This window comes from Physeter macrocephalus, chromosome 4, assembly GCF_002837175.3.
Source record: "Physeter macrocephalus isolate SW-GA chromosome 4, ASM283717v5, whole genome shotgun sequence".
Taxonomy (NCBI): Eukaryota; Metazoa; Chordata; class Mammalia; order Artiodactyla; family Physeteridae; genus Physeter; species Physeter macrocephalus.
The window spans coordinates 75,972,686-75,988,750 of record NC_041217.1 but is presented as its reverse complement, the minus strand read 5'-3'; the positions used below and the strand labels follow the sequence as shown (position 1 = coordinate 75,988,750).

Sequence of the window (16,065 nt, the reverse complement as noted above, 5' to 3'; positions counted from 1 at the left end):
ATGGCTTTATCAGAGCCACACAGCTGGTAAGTGGGAGAGTCACTCACTCCTCCTTTAACATTCTTCGGTGGCTCCTTGTCACCTTCAGAAATGAGCTCCAAATTCTTTAGCACGTAACAGAGCAGGACCCTATAGAGCTTTCCTGGGACAGACCCCTCACCACCTTGTCCTCTGCCTGCCTCCTTTTTGTAGAAAAGCTGTAGTCTCCCAGGCCTCCCCTGAGTCACAAAAGCCTGGCTCAAGAGTTAAGGATTAAAAGGATGTGAACATGTAGTGGCAAAAATAACAGTTGGGCCAGGAGAACTGATAAGAATTTAAACAGTAAATTGGCCATATGGCAGTCACAGAATCTTTAGTTTTTCTCTGAAGTACATAGATAACAGTATCTGATGCACATTTCCTGAGTTGTTTTACAGATGCTGAAACCCCCACCAAATGGAAGAAGTTAACTACTTGATGACCATGAGCACTGTAGCCCCCAGAGCTACTGGAGCCTGAGGATTGATAATGTTAACCCCTGTGACACCGCCCTGTTACCTCACCATCAACCAATCAGAGAATTGTGCACGAGCTGATCACATACCCTGAGACTCCCCTCCCTCCCCTTGCCTTTAAAAATGTCTCCCTGAAACCCATAGGGGAGTTCAGGTTTTTTGAGCATTAGCTGGCCCAGACTCTTTGTCTGGTGCCTTACAGTAAATGGTGCACTTTCCTTCACCACAACCCAGTGTCAGTAGATTGGCTTTACTGCATGCGGTGAGCGGACTCATTTGGTTTGGTAACGGTAAATGTTGTATTAATCTTCTTCTGACTTTTCAGAGGGTAAGCACAGCCTTATTGTAGTCAAAAGGGACATAGGGAGACTTTTCTTTTTACAACTATAATTTAAGATATTACATTAGAACTCAATAAAGACCCTGGGGCTTCCCTGGTTGCGCAGTGGTTGATAATCTGCCTGCTAATGCAGGGGACAAGGGTTCGACCCCGGGTCTGGGAAGATCCCACATGCCGCGGAGCAACTAGGCCCGTGAGCCACAACTACTGAGCCTGCGCGTCTGGAGCCTGTGCTCCGCAACGAGAGGCCGCGATACTGAGAGGCCCGTGCACCGTGATGAAGAGTGACCCCTGCTTGCCACAACTAGAGAAAGCCCTCGCACAGAAACGAAGACCCAACACAGCCAAAAATAAATAATTTAAAAAAAAATTAGAAAGATATAGCACATTATTAAAAAATAAAAAATAAAAAAAGTAAAGACCCTGTTTAAGTCACAGCATTTCAGATTGGATCCTCTGGCCTTCTCACCTGACTCCATGAAGATGGCATCATATAGATACAATGCATAGTTTATGTCAAGGTTTTCTGTTGAACACTATTCTGGAAGGAGAAGAGCTACGTTTGTGCCCACTGCTGAGCCACAAAGGCTTGAATGGAATCTCTTAGGAGCAGCGTAAGTAAGAGGATGACAAATACTAACTCAGGGAGGATTGAGATTGTTCTTAAGTTACAACCATATACTTTCCCTTTCCACTACTCACTTCTAGATCCAAGTCTTGGTTCTTTTGATCTTAGAGACATCACTGCCCCAAACATGGCCCAGTCTTCAGTTCTGTCTCTACAGTTTCAAGAACTATGAACTATAAGACCAAATGAAATAGATAAGATTAGACGTCTAGGAGTACAAGGACTCCCTGGGATCATATCACTATTCTCCCTGTTTTGGTTAGGAATATTGTTATCCTAGCTCAAATAGATGGCAGTTGGTTCAGTTCAGAAGACGCACATGGGGAAAGGCCATTTCCAGTGTCAGATTTGTGGCACCCCCCTCTTCCCCAAGATAAGTGAGGTTAAGGGTGGTTTTTCCTTCACACATATTAAAAGAAAAAAATTATTTCCTCTGCTCACAACACTCCTGACACCAAATATATGAGTTTTCCCCCCACATTAAGCAATTCTCATACTAATTACTCAAAGTGCAGACCCCACATGGTAAGGGCTCAGTCCCACAAGACTGCCCCCCGAGTTCCCACAACCTCCTCTTCAGGTTTGTAAAAATTATTGATAATATCAGGTTGGAAAGAATGAAAGAAAATGGATACTTTTACACACTGTCAATGTAAGTAAGTTGGCAAAGTCTTTAAAAAATATATTATTAAGCTGTGTATAAGCAAATCTGAATTTTGCCCATTAGGTTAATCTATTATATTGAGCCATACGAAATTGCCAATATTTGAAAGATTTTGACTTAAAAATGAACTTAAAGATAAATCAAAAGAAACTATCTACATTGAAACACAAAAAGAAAAAAGAGTGAAATGTTTTCAAATTTTCAAGAGCATATGGGTCAGAAAAGAACTGAACCAGATCAAAATTTATTTTTCATCTTGGTAGCCCCATCTACTGGTTAGGTAAGGCAAGAATTTCCCTCCTACATAGCACATTAGGGGTAGATGGCATAATTTCAATTGCTCTATCAATGTCTGTATCTCCTAAGAGAACACTCTTGTTTTCCTGATTCCCAATCCATATACTTTACTGTCATTTAAGAGAGTATTTTATTGTGTCTGATGTCTCCAGAGACTACTTTTCACCTAAAAATTGAGAATGTGGTCTTAAGCCATTATTTCTAGATATCATTTTGAAGCAGGAAATGAGACGACCATTCAAATAGGAAACAATAGTAATAACAATTTCCAGATACAACATTAGATAATGACTTATTGAATAGGCTTTATGATAGTCGGAATTGCCAGAAATTAGGTTTCTTGGGTCCTAAGATATCCTTAGGGTTGGAAACGATCCTAGGATTATCCCACTGTAGGGTCACAACCACCAAAAGGATCTCAAGGATAAAAACTGGTGAAGATTTCTCTATTGCTTCCTTGAAATCCTAAGTAAACCCTCTACTTTTGTACTCTAGAATCCTTTGACAGCAGAGCCACTTTCCTTTGCAGACTCAGCTTCTGTTTATTTAAATCTTTATTTCTGTCACTTGAAGGCACTTGGAACCTGGCACCATTTGTTATTCTACATGACCTGTCCTCCGGCAGGTAACTGAAAACTTCAAGGGCACTGGAAAATGCCAAATAGTGTGCTCTCAGTTGTGGTGAAACTAGGCTGTGCCATCTTATTCAGACAAGTGAAGTTGAGGCCGATGGTTCTACGGTGGCATTCTTGATTCTCACTTGTGAAAACTTATCTCAATTTCTAGCCAAGATATACATGTGCATCTGTCTACTACACTCTTCTAATTACATAATAAAAATAAACAGTTTAATTTTAAATGATATGACTTGATTTTCTTATCCAAAGTAAAGTCTGAACATGTATAGGATTGCCATCTGGGGGATCCATAGGGAAAAAAAGTTAGATTTTGAGACTGAAGCCTTTGCTTGCATGGCCCAGAATAGACTGATAGCTGGAATGAGTTAGGAAAAAGAGGGGAAAGAAAATTCTGTAGTAATTTTCTGTAGTAAAATCTGTATTTGTAGTGGTCTGACAGTTTTTACAATGGTTGAACTGTGATTTGTACTCCATCTTGTGGTGTTAGCAACTTAGATTTAAGTCAGAGCCATAGCAGTAAAACATGACCTTATTTTTTGAGGCATTTAGTATATTTTAAAAGTTGATGATACATTTCTGGTAATAGTGGCTAGAATATTTAAATTAACCTTCCTTCTGAAAACAAACAAGTGTTGGATAAAATACAGAAAATGTATTCTTAAATGCATTAAGGTGATGATTAGACAATAAAGAATCACCAGGTCTAAAGTAAGGAAAAACTGGAAGCCAGAGACATAAACAAGAATAGAAGCCATACTTTTTGCTAAGGGCACTTCCTGATCCTGCAAATTTGGTGTGACAGCCTCCTGTGGCTAATAGAGCAGAAATAAAAGATCAGGCTCTGCATAAGTTGGGGTGTCTACCAGAAATGCATTCCTATAAAAAGCTAGGACCCCAAATGGCTATAATCTTAGGATGAAGGTGAACTAGAAATGAAACATCCCCTCTGTAATACAATTAACTTCAGAGCATATTTCACACATTTTACTTGGTTTAAGCTTGTTCTAGGCTGGGAGTGTTCCCAGGTGCCTGGCAGGAAAGCCTTCATTGTAAGTCTCAAATTATTACAAAACTGTTTTTTCAGATACAACAAGTAGCGCCTATTCAAAGATAATGAAAACAAAGAAACTAGATCTACGCATGAGAACCAGCAGACACATCAGGCAACAGAAACTGACCTTTGAAATAATAGAGATATTGGAGTTATCATAAAGACTGTAAACAATGATGTCTCCATTGTTCATGAAACAAGTGAAAAATTTGAAAATACTAACTCAAAAAGATACGTGCACCCCCCATGTTCACTGCAGCATTATTTACAATAGCCAAGATATGGAAACAACATAAGTGTCCATCAACAAATTAATGGATAAAGAAAATTCAGTGCACATACACACACACACACACACACACACACACACACACACACACACGAATATTACTCAGCCATAAAAAAGAATGAAATCTTGCCATTTGCAACAACATGGATAGACCTGAGGACATTATGAAATAAGTCAGACAGAGGAAGACACATACTATGTGATCTCACTTCTATGTAGAATCTTTTTTTTTTTTTTTTTTTTTTTTTTGTGGTATGCGGGCTTTCCTCTGCTGTGGCCTCTCCCGTTGCGGAGCACAGGCTCCGGACACGCAGGCCCAGCGGCCACGGCCCACGGGCCCAGCCGCTCCGCGGCATGCGGGATCCCCCCACACCGGGGCGCGAACCCGGCTCCCCTGCATCGGCAGGCGGACGCGCAACCACTGCGCCACCAGGGAAGCCCTATGTAGAATCTTAATAGAAAAAAAAACCCGAGCTTATAGTTACAGAGAACAGATTGGTGGTTGCCAGAGGTGGAGAGTGGGGGGTGGGCAAAATGGGTGAAGGGAGTCAAAAGGCACAGACTTCCAATTATAAAATAAGTCATGGGGATGTAATATATAGCATGGCAACTATAGTTAATTGTACTGTATTGCATATTTGAAAGTTGCTAAGAGAGTAAATCTTAAAAGTTCTCATCTTAAGAAAAAAAATCTGTGATCAATGTTAATTGACATTGTGGTGATCATTTTACAACATATAAAAATATTGAGTCATTATGTTGTACACCTGAAACTAATATAATGTTGTATATCTCTTATACCTCAGTAAAAATTTTTGTTTTAACTGAAAATTTGGAAGAATTTTACCTATTAGGGAGTTTTCTTAGCTTCAACTAAACATTCAGAATCACAAGACTTTCATAGGCTACACATGGCACCAGTCTACTCAGAAAGATGAAAGATAAGAACTACAGCTTCCTGGCAGGGCAGTCTCAGGCATTATTCTTCTGTTGGAGTAGTCCTTGCAGCAGTCTGCACTGCCACCCAGGAGATATTATCTTTGTTCTCTGCCCCTCACTTTCTATTCCAGGACAGATGAAGAGTGAGGTGTAAGGGAAAAAGATACAGTGGAGCCACCCTGGCTTTGAAACTCCAGGTCCCAGGAACCAATATCTTTTGCAAAAACTTCACAGTGTAAGCAGATAGGGTGCGGGGGTGGGGTGGGGGTGTCCCTGGAGAAAGAAAACCAGGCATGGCTTTCTTGACATAAAAGAAGCCATTTTTGGCCTAAGCCGTTTTGTGATCTAAGCCTGGCCACACTGCTTGCCCTTGAACAGGTCTCAGTAATAATGATCTTAAGGGAACGAAAGAACAAACTGTTACCAAGCAAGAGAAGTAACAATAGCAAAGATAGTAAATCATTTGTAAAGACTCCCAGTTCTGTTTCTATGGTAAAGACTAGCCTGAAGCACTTTCTTGAGCTGATTTGCAGAATTTAACACCCCCTACCACCCCCCACCCCCCAAGCTCAACCACCAGTTCCACAGGAACCTAAGGGATGATGAGGTTGGCCTTTCTGACCCTCCTGACTTCAATAAACTAAAGCTTGGATCCTGTTGGCTGCCCAACCCCCTTTATGAATATGCATGTACCCTTAGCTTAAAACTTCCCCAATTTTGCTGTCTCGGGAGGGGAGACACTGCTTTGGGAAGGATCCCTAGTATTCTCCTTACTTGCTTCAAGTAACAAACCGTTCCTTCTCTCAGTCTTTAGCTTGATTGTGTCTTTTGACTCAGCACTCACCAAGAGGTGAACCCAGTTTTCAGGTAACAATAACATAGTTTCCAGTGTCCATGGAAGGTTTATGCAAGTTACAAGAGTCACTGCATTCAAGGAAGCTCAAAGTATAGTATAGCTTCTCGCCAGATGCTTATTTTTCCAAGTCCAGGTGTCAATCAGGAGTTTTTTTTTTATCATGCAATGTATTTTAGTAATATAGTTGATATTTCACCCTAAGATTCCAGGAAAACTGACCTAGAAGGTTAAACGTCAAATTGTCATGCAGAAGGGGAAACATTTTGTTTTTTTATTGGTTTAACATTTTAACCACAAAATGGAAACTATAAAAAGTGACAGGGGCTTCCCTGGTGGCGCAGTGGTTGAGAATCCGCCTGCCGATGCAGGGAACACGGGTTCGTGCCCCGGTCCGGGAAGATCCCACATGCCGCAGAGCAGCTGGGCCCGTGAGCCATGGCCGCTGAGCCTGTGCATCCGGAGCCTGTGCTCTGCAACGGGAGAGGCCACAACAGTGCCAGGCCCGCGTACCACAAAAAAAAAAAACAAGTGACAGAACGGACTTAGAGAAGAGTCAAACAGAAATTCTAAAATGATAAGCCCATCCAAATGAGAATAAGCTAAAGCTATTTATTCAGAACTTGCTATAGCAAAGGTGTCAGCCACCATCCTTTGGGTTTAGTAGAGACTCAAAGGCAAGCAGAAGACTGGGAAAGCTTTATGGAAAAAAGGGAAGGCTTCAGGTATGCTGTGATTGGAGGCTTGTTGGCATGGGGAAGCTGTAGGCAGGCTAACAGCTTCCAGCATCCAGCTGTAGAAGCAGGATGTCCTATATGACTGGTTAAAGGTGCATTCTTGGCCTTCTCTGGTTGGTCCTAAGTTGGAAGCAGGGACAAAAATTAAAGTTATTGATCAAGTCCTGGCCATTTGGGGCTGATTATTACAAGGGTTTTTGTTTGGCTTCCTGGATTGTTTGCTGAGAAAATGGTTGACTTTCTGCAACTCTGACTTATAGATAGTAGGTTGACTTCCTGGGCTGGTTAGTGTAGATAATGGGTCGGTTTTCTAGTATGGTTACTACAAATTGTGGGTCAGAGTTCTATTTTTATTTGTTATGCCATTGTCCATTTGCATATTCAGTCTCTGATCTAGAACTTACTAAAATCATGCTTTTATCCCCATCACTCCCCTGCAACTGCTCTTGTCAAGATCACCAATGACTAATTTTGCTAAGTCCAGTGGTCAATTCTTACCTTCATTTATGTATCTATAAACATTATCTAATCTATCAACAACAGTTGATCCTTCCCTCTTCCTGGAAACGTTTTCTTCACTTGGTAGAAAAAAAAGAAATTCTGAAACAAAATAAAAATAACTAAAATTTAAAACTTAGTGGAAGAATTTAACAGGAGAGCAATCATAGCTGAAAAGAGAATTAGTAAAGTGGTAGATCGGGAAGAAGAAAAAATTAAAAATGTAGAACCAGAAGGAAAAACGTAATATTAAACATAAGTGAAAAAATAGCAAATAGAGTGAGAAGGTCTACCTTATTTTTAAGTTAGTCTCAGAAGTAGAAGAGAGAGAAAACGGGGTAAAGGTAATATTAGAAGAAGTAATGTTTGAGACAACATGAAACACACAAACCAACAGATTCTAGAAGGCCAACCAATTCCATAAAAGGTAAATAAAGGGACATCAATACTAGAGAGATCACACTAAAATTGTAGAAAATCAAAAACAAAGACAAAAATTATACAAATACCCAGAGAAAAAAGAGAGGTTACATTAAAATCAGCAGCAATTAGACTATTGACTGACTTTTGAAAAGCAAAAATCAAATGCAAATATCTTCAATGTTCTGATAGTAACTGCTTCTAGACTCCTATACTTAATAAAAATAGTCTTCAATAATTAAAGAAAGGGCTTCCCTGGTGGCGCAGTGGTTGCGAGTCCGCCTGCCGATGCAGGGGACACGGGTTCGTGCCCCGTTCCGGGAAGATTCCACATGCCGCGGAGCGGCTAGGCCCGTGAGCCATGGCCGCTGAGCCTGCGCGTCTGGAGCCTGTGCTCCGCAACAGGAGAGGCCACAACAGTGAGAGGCCCGCGTACCACAAAAATAATAATAATAATAATTAAAGAAAAATAAAGACTCAGAGAAAAAAAGCTGAAACAGTTCTTCACCAGGGACCCACACAGAAGAAATCTCTAAACAATGTTTCTCAAGCAGAAGGAAAATGATTCCACATGGAAAGACAGACACAAAAAAAAGAGAATGATAATAGTAAATACACAGATAAATCTAAATTAACATTGGCCATATAAAAAATACATAAAAAGTCTTCTGGGGTTTAAAAATGCTTAGAACTATAACAAATGATAACAGCATATATGTAGAGTGAGACTAAATGGAATAAAAGTATCCCAAGGTCTTTATACTGTTCAGTATGACGGTAATTATTACTATGCTAGATAAACTAGATAAACTAAGGATTAAGATTGTAATTTTTAAACTAATCACAAAAAGAATAGAAACAAAGTGAAATACAATTAAAAATTTAGAAGGAAAAAATTGAAGCAAAGTATATATAAAACAATAAAAAACATAATATTGTAATAATTTAAAAGATAACCAATTAAAAAAAACCCAAGAGAGAAACAGAAACACAGAACAAAGAGGACAAATAGAAAAAGATAAAGCTGATAGATTTTAAATTGATTATATTAACAATTACATAAATATAAGGAGATCAAGTTATACAGTAAAAAATAAATATTGCTAGGCTGGATTTAAAAATTAACTATATGCTGTATTCGAGAGATATTCCGAAACTATAAAGTGACAGAAAGGTTGAAAACAAAAAGAGAAAAAAGAAGCTTTATTGAAAATATTAACCAAAAAGTAGCTACATTAATAGACTATAAGGCAAAAAACATGACTTCAGAATATGTGTCTTGTGGAATACAACCATCCATTTCTAATTGCCTTTTATGCTAACTGGCTATTACGGGTAATGATATATAAATTAATCTCCATGAGTCATTTTGTTAGACAAAGAACTTTGATATTTTCTTCTTCACCCTCCAACTATAAAGGCATAATAAACTAACAGATCTTTAAAGATACCTTATCTTTAAAATTTGTGTATGTCATTACAGTCATGTTATAATTTAGGATGATTCCCATGCCACAGCCTGCCCTCAGAATTTCTTCCCTAGGCAAATCTTAGGTTATTAACTGTCCAGGGTCAGGGGAGACTGTAGGGAAAAACCCAGGATGACACTGCCTCTGGCATGCAGGTGGATGGATGGTACTGCCAAACTCCTTGCCTGCTCTTGTCCAGCTTTCTGCTGCTCTTTCGTCTCTGCCTCCCATAGTAAATCAAATGCTCATTTATGTGGCTTCTCTGACGCCAACTGCTTCACTTATCACTGGGCCAATAGCAGGAGGTATTTGGACCAGAATAGTTTTCCACCACCCCACTGAACTTCAAACATTATCCCTTCCTCCCTCTTAATTTTGTCTCTTCAGAACACCAAAACTGGTGAGGACAATTTCCCCATCTTTATTGTTTGGCTATCCCCTAAATTCCTGTGTTTCCTATGCATGTACCTAAGAAGCAGAGGTCTTACACTCTCTTGCACTCTCAGCCTTCTGGAGCTGGCAGATTTGGACAGAGTAGAGATAAGGTGGACATGTTCTCTGCTTCAGCAGGTGAACTGTCCACATTATCACTTGATGTAGTCTCATCTGTGAGGAGTGGCCATGTGGTCCGTCAGTTAGGGAGTTATGCTGTTAATTGAATGGTTGGCAGTTAAAGCTGATTGGCTTTTGACTGCCTTTAGCACTTTCTAGAGCTACACTTCAGTTTCTCTCTCATTCTAAACAGCTTTTGTTCTGTATTTGCCATGCCCACCTAAGTCAGAAGTTCTGAATATTCCTCTGTTAAGTTGACTGTAATTGCCTGATAGGCTGTTAGGAGAGGTAAATAATTAGAATTCAAAATGAACAATTGACTTCTCAGATACTAGGTTCCAAAAGTTAACTTAATGTACGATTTTGACCATTTGTGATATTGTGGTGACCTGTACAGTGACCTGTTGAGAGAAGTGTCTTTATTGGCCAAATTCCTCATCTTTCTGGTCCAGTGTAACATACAGAAGGTTCAAGAAAAGTTTATGGGATGGCAACCTAAAGGAGAGGGTGAGACTTCCTCTATGTTCCTCAAATCTCTTGGGGTACATTTACATGCATCATGACAAGAGAAAATCAGAATAATATAGGCATGACAAGGGAGGGAAATCTTCTGATCTTTTTCCAAAGCTAACTTCCAAAGATAGAAACACAGTAAAGTTATTCCTCATATTCTAGGACACTCATTTGTTAGTAGGTGATGTCATGGTGTCAGAGGTTATACACATGAGTGTAGCAAGGATTTTAGCTCCAAATGTTACATGTCCCAGCAACACACTGGAACTTACTTCCTGCCTTGGAAGATGCACCCCAGAGGAACAGTTGTGTAACTCATGCCAGGCACTAATCTTTCCATGATCATAGCCCTATCCCAGTCCCAAGGCTGTCACGTTACTGTTTAGAAACGGTCTTCAATAATTTTTGTTCCCAAAACACTGTCCATTTTATTCTTTCCCTCCCTTACCTCAGCTGACTGTGTTGCCCCTGCCTGTTGGATCTTTGTATAGATGAGACTTGCCTTTGCAATAAAGACTTAATAGAGGTAGTAATGAAGCCACTATGGTGCAGAAAGAAGAAAAACAGTTGTACATTTTGGCCTGCACTCAAACTTGGGTCACTCAGGTGGGAGATAAAATGCTTGCTATTGAAGCACCAGTATTCTTAGTTTAAGGTGTTCTTCACAGATCATTACACATCCAATAATTCATGAGATTGATTCTCCCACAACCGCCAGCAGGTCCTAGGACTTCATCTACCAGGATTCTTCAAAGAAATGGAGCCACCTGTCCACACCCTGGACTCAATGACTGCACAGATTCCAGCACATTAAGCAGCCATCCCACTGTTTCTGGAGCTTGGTCTGGGATGGAAGAGAACTGGAGGTAGGACCCAGCTCCCTCTAAAGGATAAAAATTCTCCCCTGAGGAACCCAAAATTGTCACTGTGTGAAGACCTCTGTGCTTCTAGGACACCTCTGATCATTACTACTAAGAATTCCCATAAGACCAAGTTTCAGAATGTTTCCTCCAGAGAACTTCCTACAGGGGCCTTTTGGTGGCCTTTACTCCAGCTGCTAGGAAACTGACTTGGTGAAACTGAAAAGTCAAAAGGGCAGGTATACCAGCACATGACTCATTTTTATCCTTGCTGCCTAATTTCCAAGCCCTGTCAGAGACTTGTGCTTCTCTAATATGTAAATGTTTTAAAGCCAACATAAGTCCAGAAACCACTAACTCCAGAGGCTGACCTATTGCAATTCTTTTCCCAGCACCTCCCAGTCTCCAGGGCCCTAATGACCGAGGGAGGGAGAACTACTGTTGCTTGGCTACTGTCTTGGTTGACATGGATTTAGGTACAGGTATGTCCAGATTTATGCCACGGAATGGTCAATCAGAATGCAGTGTGGCAAAGGGCCTGGAGTAGACTAGACTTGCTGTAGGGAGGCCAGTTTTTGATCTGCTTAGATTAATGGAGGTAAGAGGTGATAGAGGAAGGGTATAATAATGAAGTGGAGGTGAATCTGTAGAGAATCCTATAAATTTAAGCACTATTTATTAATTATACTGGAAATAAACTTCTGTGCTGGGAGGATGACAGAGTCTATCCAAAAAGGATAGTAAGATCTGGTATGGGCAACAGGCTGGATGGTGGTGAGGATAAATGTACTAGGTAGGGATGGGAAGAGGTCTGGGTATGGTTTTACTGACGGATTGAAACACGGGACAGTATACTACTCCTTTGGGAATGCAGTACCTGGGTCTGATCACAGAGTGTTGAGGCAGAGGGTGATGTGTGATGCTGACAGGGAACTCACTGGTATGTTGAGTTTTAGCATTTGTGACTCCAAGACGCATATGAGGCATTGACTTGTGAATTAGGAGTTGTGAGTTGGAAGTATAGGTTTGTAGTTTAGAAAGGGATGTGGGAATAAATGTAGATCTGGTTGATGTAGGTGGTAACTGAAAGCATGTTGGCCAGAGCTTGTGTGTGTCTGGTGTGTTGAGCAGAGGGCAGATACAGCCAAAGCTCTTCAAGGTCAAGGTGATGGTTGTTTCCTTGTTGAAAACAAGTTTATGACTCAGCCTGGATCTAGCCTGGCTTCTCAGCAGGAAAAGCATGATTGCAGGTCATAGCTCCTGTCTTTCAAAAAGTCCTAAGTCCCAAAATGTGGGGGAGCTCCCCAGGCTCCTTTCATCAGTTTAATTTCCCCAGGGAAGACTGAGGAAAGAGACCTCTCTACTATTTGAACTTCACCAAAAGATCACCATGCTAATATTTTAACAATCAATATTTCTTTAAAATAGTCTATGCCTCATACAGCTAATAAAGCAAAGCCTATTAATTTAGGAAATTGAATTCTCCCAAAAAATTAAATATTGATTGCAAACAATATTAATCTTTTCAAACTATATACCCGTTCAAATGTTTTATGTACCTTAAAAAGCAGACACATAATATTATTATAATTATCGTAAGACTGATCATTACTCTTTCACGAAAAAAAAAAAAAAGCCTCAAAGGACCAACTCCAAGAACCAAAATTGATCTCTTCACTATCTCTATCTTGATTCTGTCCCCTTTCCCCCTCTTTCTTCTAACTGTAATTGTGATTCTGATTCCTATTTCTTTCCTGGATTAAAATTGTACTTTACCTAACCTACAAGTTAGCTTACCTTCTCAGGCAACAGTTTGAGGTTGACAAGTGAAGATTTAGGAACAGAAACAAAGAACCTGGATGAATTTCTGATGTTCTTCTATCAGAATCTGTTGTGCAGTTGGACAGAATCTTTTTCAGAGTTAAGAGTCTGATCAGATAAATCAGATATTTTGTTATTTATAGTTTTGTCTACGATAAGTCTCCTCTTAAAAACCTTTTGTTCTGGTGTCCTTGTTAGCTATTAGCACCATAAAAAACTTCTTTGGGAACTACTGCTGGGTCTTTCTGGACACTCTAATTACTCTGCCTGTGGTGTAACAAAGGGAAGCATTGGTGGTTCAGTGGTAGAATTTTTGTCCCTAACACAGGGAAGGATCCGGTGTACCAGATTATGTGTGTCAACAGGTGTCAGCCTGAAAATTATATTTTTTTAAAGGGAAAATGAACTGAGAATCTGGCAACTGTTTATAGGGTTTTGTTTTATAGCTCTTGACACATTAGGAAGCTCCTGCGAAAGACTGCCATTTAAAAGTAATGGGTGTTAATGTGTTAGAAAGACAACTTGGTGATTAATCTTCTTCCAAAGTTTTTTCACCTAAGAATAGCTTAGAATTTAAGTCTTTCTTAACCTATTTTCAAGCCAGCTACATTTCTTTTTAATAATAAATTTATTCATATCAAAGGTTTCCTTATTCTGACATTATGTCTTTCTACATTTTGTTTATAAACTGATGGTGATTTTTTTTTTAAGCCTTAAACTGGCATACTGTGTTGAAATCATCAGGGTTGTTTTACTATTTTGTTTGGGAACTTGTTTGGGAATCTCTGTATTTGTTGAAGAAAAATTGTAATGTGTTACATACAAGAATCAGGCTTTAGAGAGAACAAACTAGGGGACTTGATTTATAAAAAAGAAATGATAGATTACTTATATGATGAGGCAAAATGAAAGGACTCATCAGGTATCGGGGAAAATTGAACCAGGATGATCAACTCCAAGACAATATCATAGTAAAACTCTTAGACTTTAAAGATAAAGAAAACAAACAAACAAACAAAAATAAAGAAAACATCCTTAGGCTTGCCAGGCAAAACTGTGAAATAAGTTACAAAAGCAACAGAATTAGATGAGCACCAACATACAAAGCAAGGCAAGAGTGGAGCAGCATTTTCAAGGAACTTATGTAAAGAAAGTGCAAATCAAAGATATCATGTCCAGTCAACCTCGTTTTCAAGGTTCATGGTACAGGGGAATGGCTCTGGTATGGTACTCCGGTGACCTTATACTTCTCCACCTAGGCCACATAGGCAAGGCTCAACTGGAGTCTGACCCAAGTCTTGGCTGAATGCCTCGGAACATGGAAAGATAGGCAGTCTTGTGAGGTGCTATCATAAGGCTATTTCTCACTGATCTCTTATAGGAGGTTCCCTACCTTGGGACAGGCTACCAGCAGATAGTTTCTCACCTGCCTCCTTGCTTTTGTGAGACATAGAAATTTCCAACCTTGCCCCCACCCTCCTAGGGCGCAACTACAAGCTGTAAAACTGCTCAGCTGTAACATGGAAACTGGCTCCTTCGTAACAGAGCAAGCCATCACTTGTGTCCTCTTGTCATCTGATCCCTCTAGTGTGGTGTGATTTTGTGGAATTATGGATGTGGGGAGCTGACAACATGCTACATTTGCTTATGCTGTGTGTGTGTAAATAATGAACTACTTCAGTTCATTTGAGATTGTTGTCTCCTTACTGACCAATTCTACAGAAGTGTGACTAGCAGCTGCCACTATACCATTGTCTAGGGAGTGCTAGACTGCCTGACTAATTTGGTGCCCAGTGTAGGGCCAGTGAGGTCACAGTACCTTCTTGGAGAAAAGACAAAGGGTCTGTGTAAGCCAGGTTAGGAGATACGAGAAGGCTCCCCGGGATGTTCTCCCCCAAGTGGTGGGTATGAGCAGGAGCGGGGAGGGAATAAGGATCCTCCAACTATTCCACGAGTTAATGAACATTTAGAGGCTAGGCAGTGACAAGGAAGGATCGAAAACAGTCACCTAAACAGTGTTTTAGTTGTTCTAAAAATTTGTTGAGACTGAGTAGACAGCCTCTTAAAACCAAAATGCAGAGCTGTGCTTACTGCTGTGGGGCTGCCACCCTCATGCTCTCTAATCCCTCTCTTCTCCTCCTCCTGACCTCAGATAATAAGAAGCCTCCCACTGTTCCAACTGACCTCACAGACTGGTCACACACCTCCTTGCACTTCCTGAACTTTCTGTCAAGGGGGTAAAATGGTCTCTTGGCTGCTGCTGTAACCCATCACGTACCAGTGTTAAACTCCTTGGTCTGTGTTCCTGCAAAAGAGAGCGTGAATTCAACTGACAGAGTTTGGGTACAACTTGCATCAAAGAGAAAAACCAAGTTAAAGCTCTGAGTGAGGCCTCTGAGTCAATTCAACGCATAGCTGTGAAAATGTGTAATTGAAATTAATGAGTTACATGCTTATACTATGAATGCTCTTAAAGTGTTAGAGGAGATTCTTCTGTTCAGGGTACTGTCATGTGTAAAAAAAAGTGCTAATGGGGTAAACTCCCCTGGGGTTTGCCACCAGTGGATGCGTCAAAGTTTAGCATGAGTGCCTGTACCCTCTAATGTCCAAAGTTTCACCGTGTAGATAATACCCTCTTGGTTGACAAGTCAAAAATTTTATTATCAACAGCTCTGACTGCAGTGTTATCAGACTGCTACTAGCAAGAGTGACTGATAAACCCCAATAAGCAAGTAGCTTGCTTGTCAAGTAAAGTTACTTGGAACTAGGTGGATCAATCCCTCTGGCAGCCAAAAGAAAAAAACAAAAACAAAAAAAACCAAAACTGCTTTCTCTCACAAAGTAACGAACTCTGTATTTCTGATATGGAAGCCACCACTGCATGCTAGCCTTACAACTTCTGCCAAAGTTTGACCTGTTTGTTTTACAGTAAAAATTGTTGTTCCATGGTCTTCTGGCCTCCATGCTTTTTTTTTTTTTTTTTTTTTTTTGCGGTACACGGG

General features: G+C 40.2%; 1 long non-coding RNA gene across 1 annotated transcript; it reads left to right on the top strand.

Moving 5' to 3' along the window:
- Nucleotides 1-9,041: 9,041 nt before the first annotated feature.
- On the top strand, nt 9,042-16,065 carry LOC114486185 (uncharacterized). Its single transcript, XR_003679509.2, has 3 exons — nt 9,042-11,248; nt 11,635-11,724; nt 15,216-16,065. It is a non-coding gene; the product is annotated as an uncharacterized lncRNA (long non-coding RNA).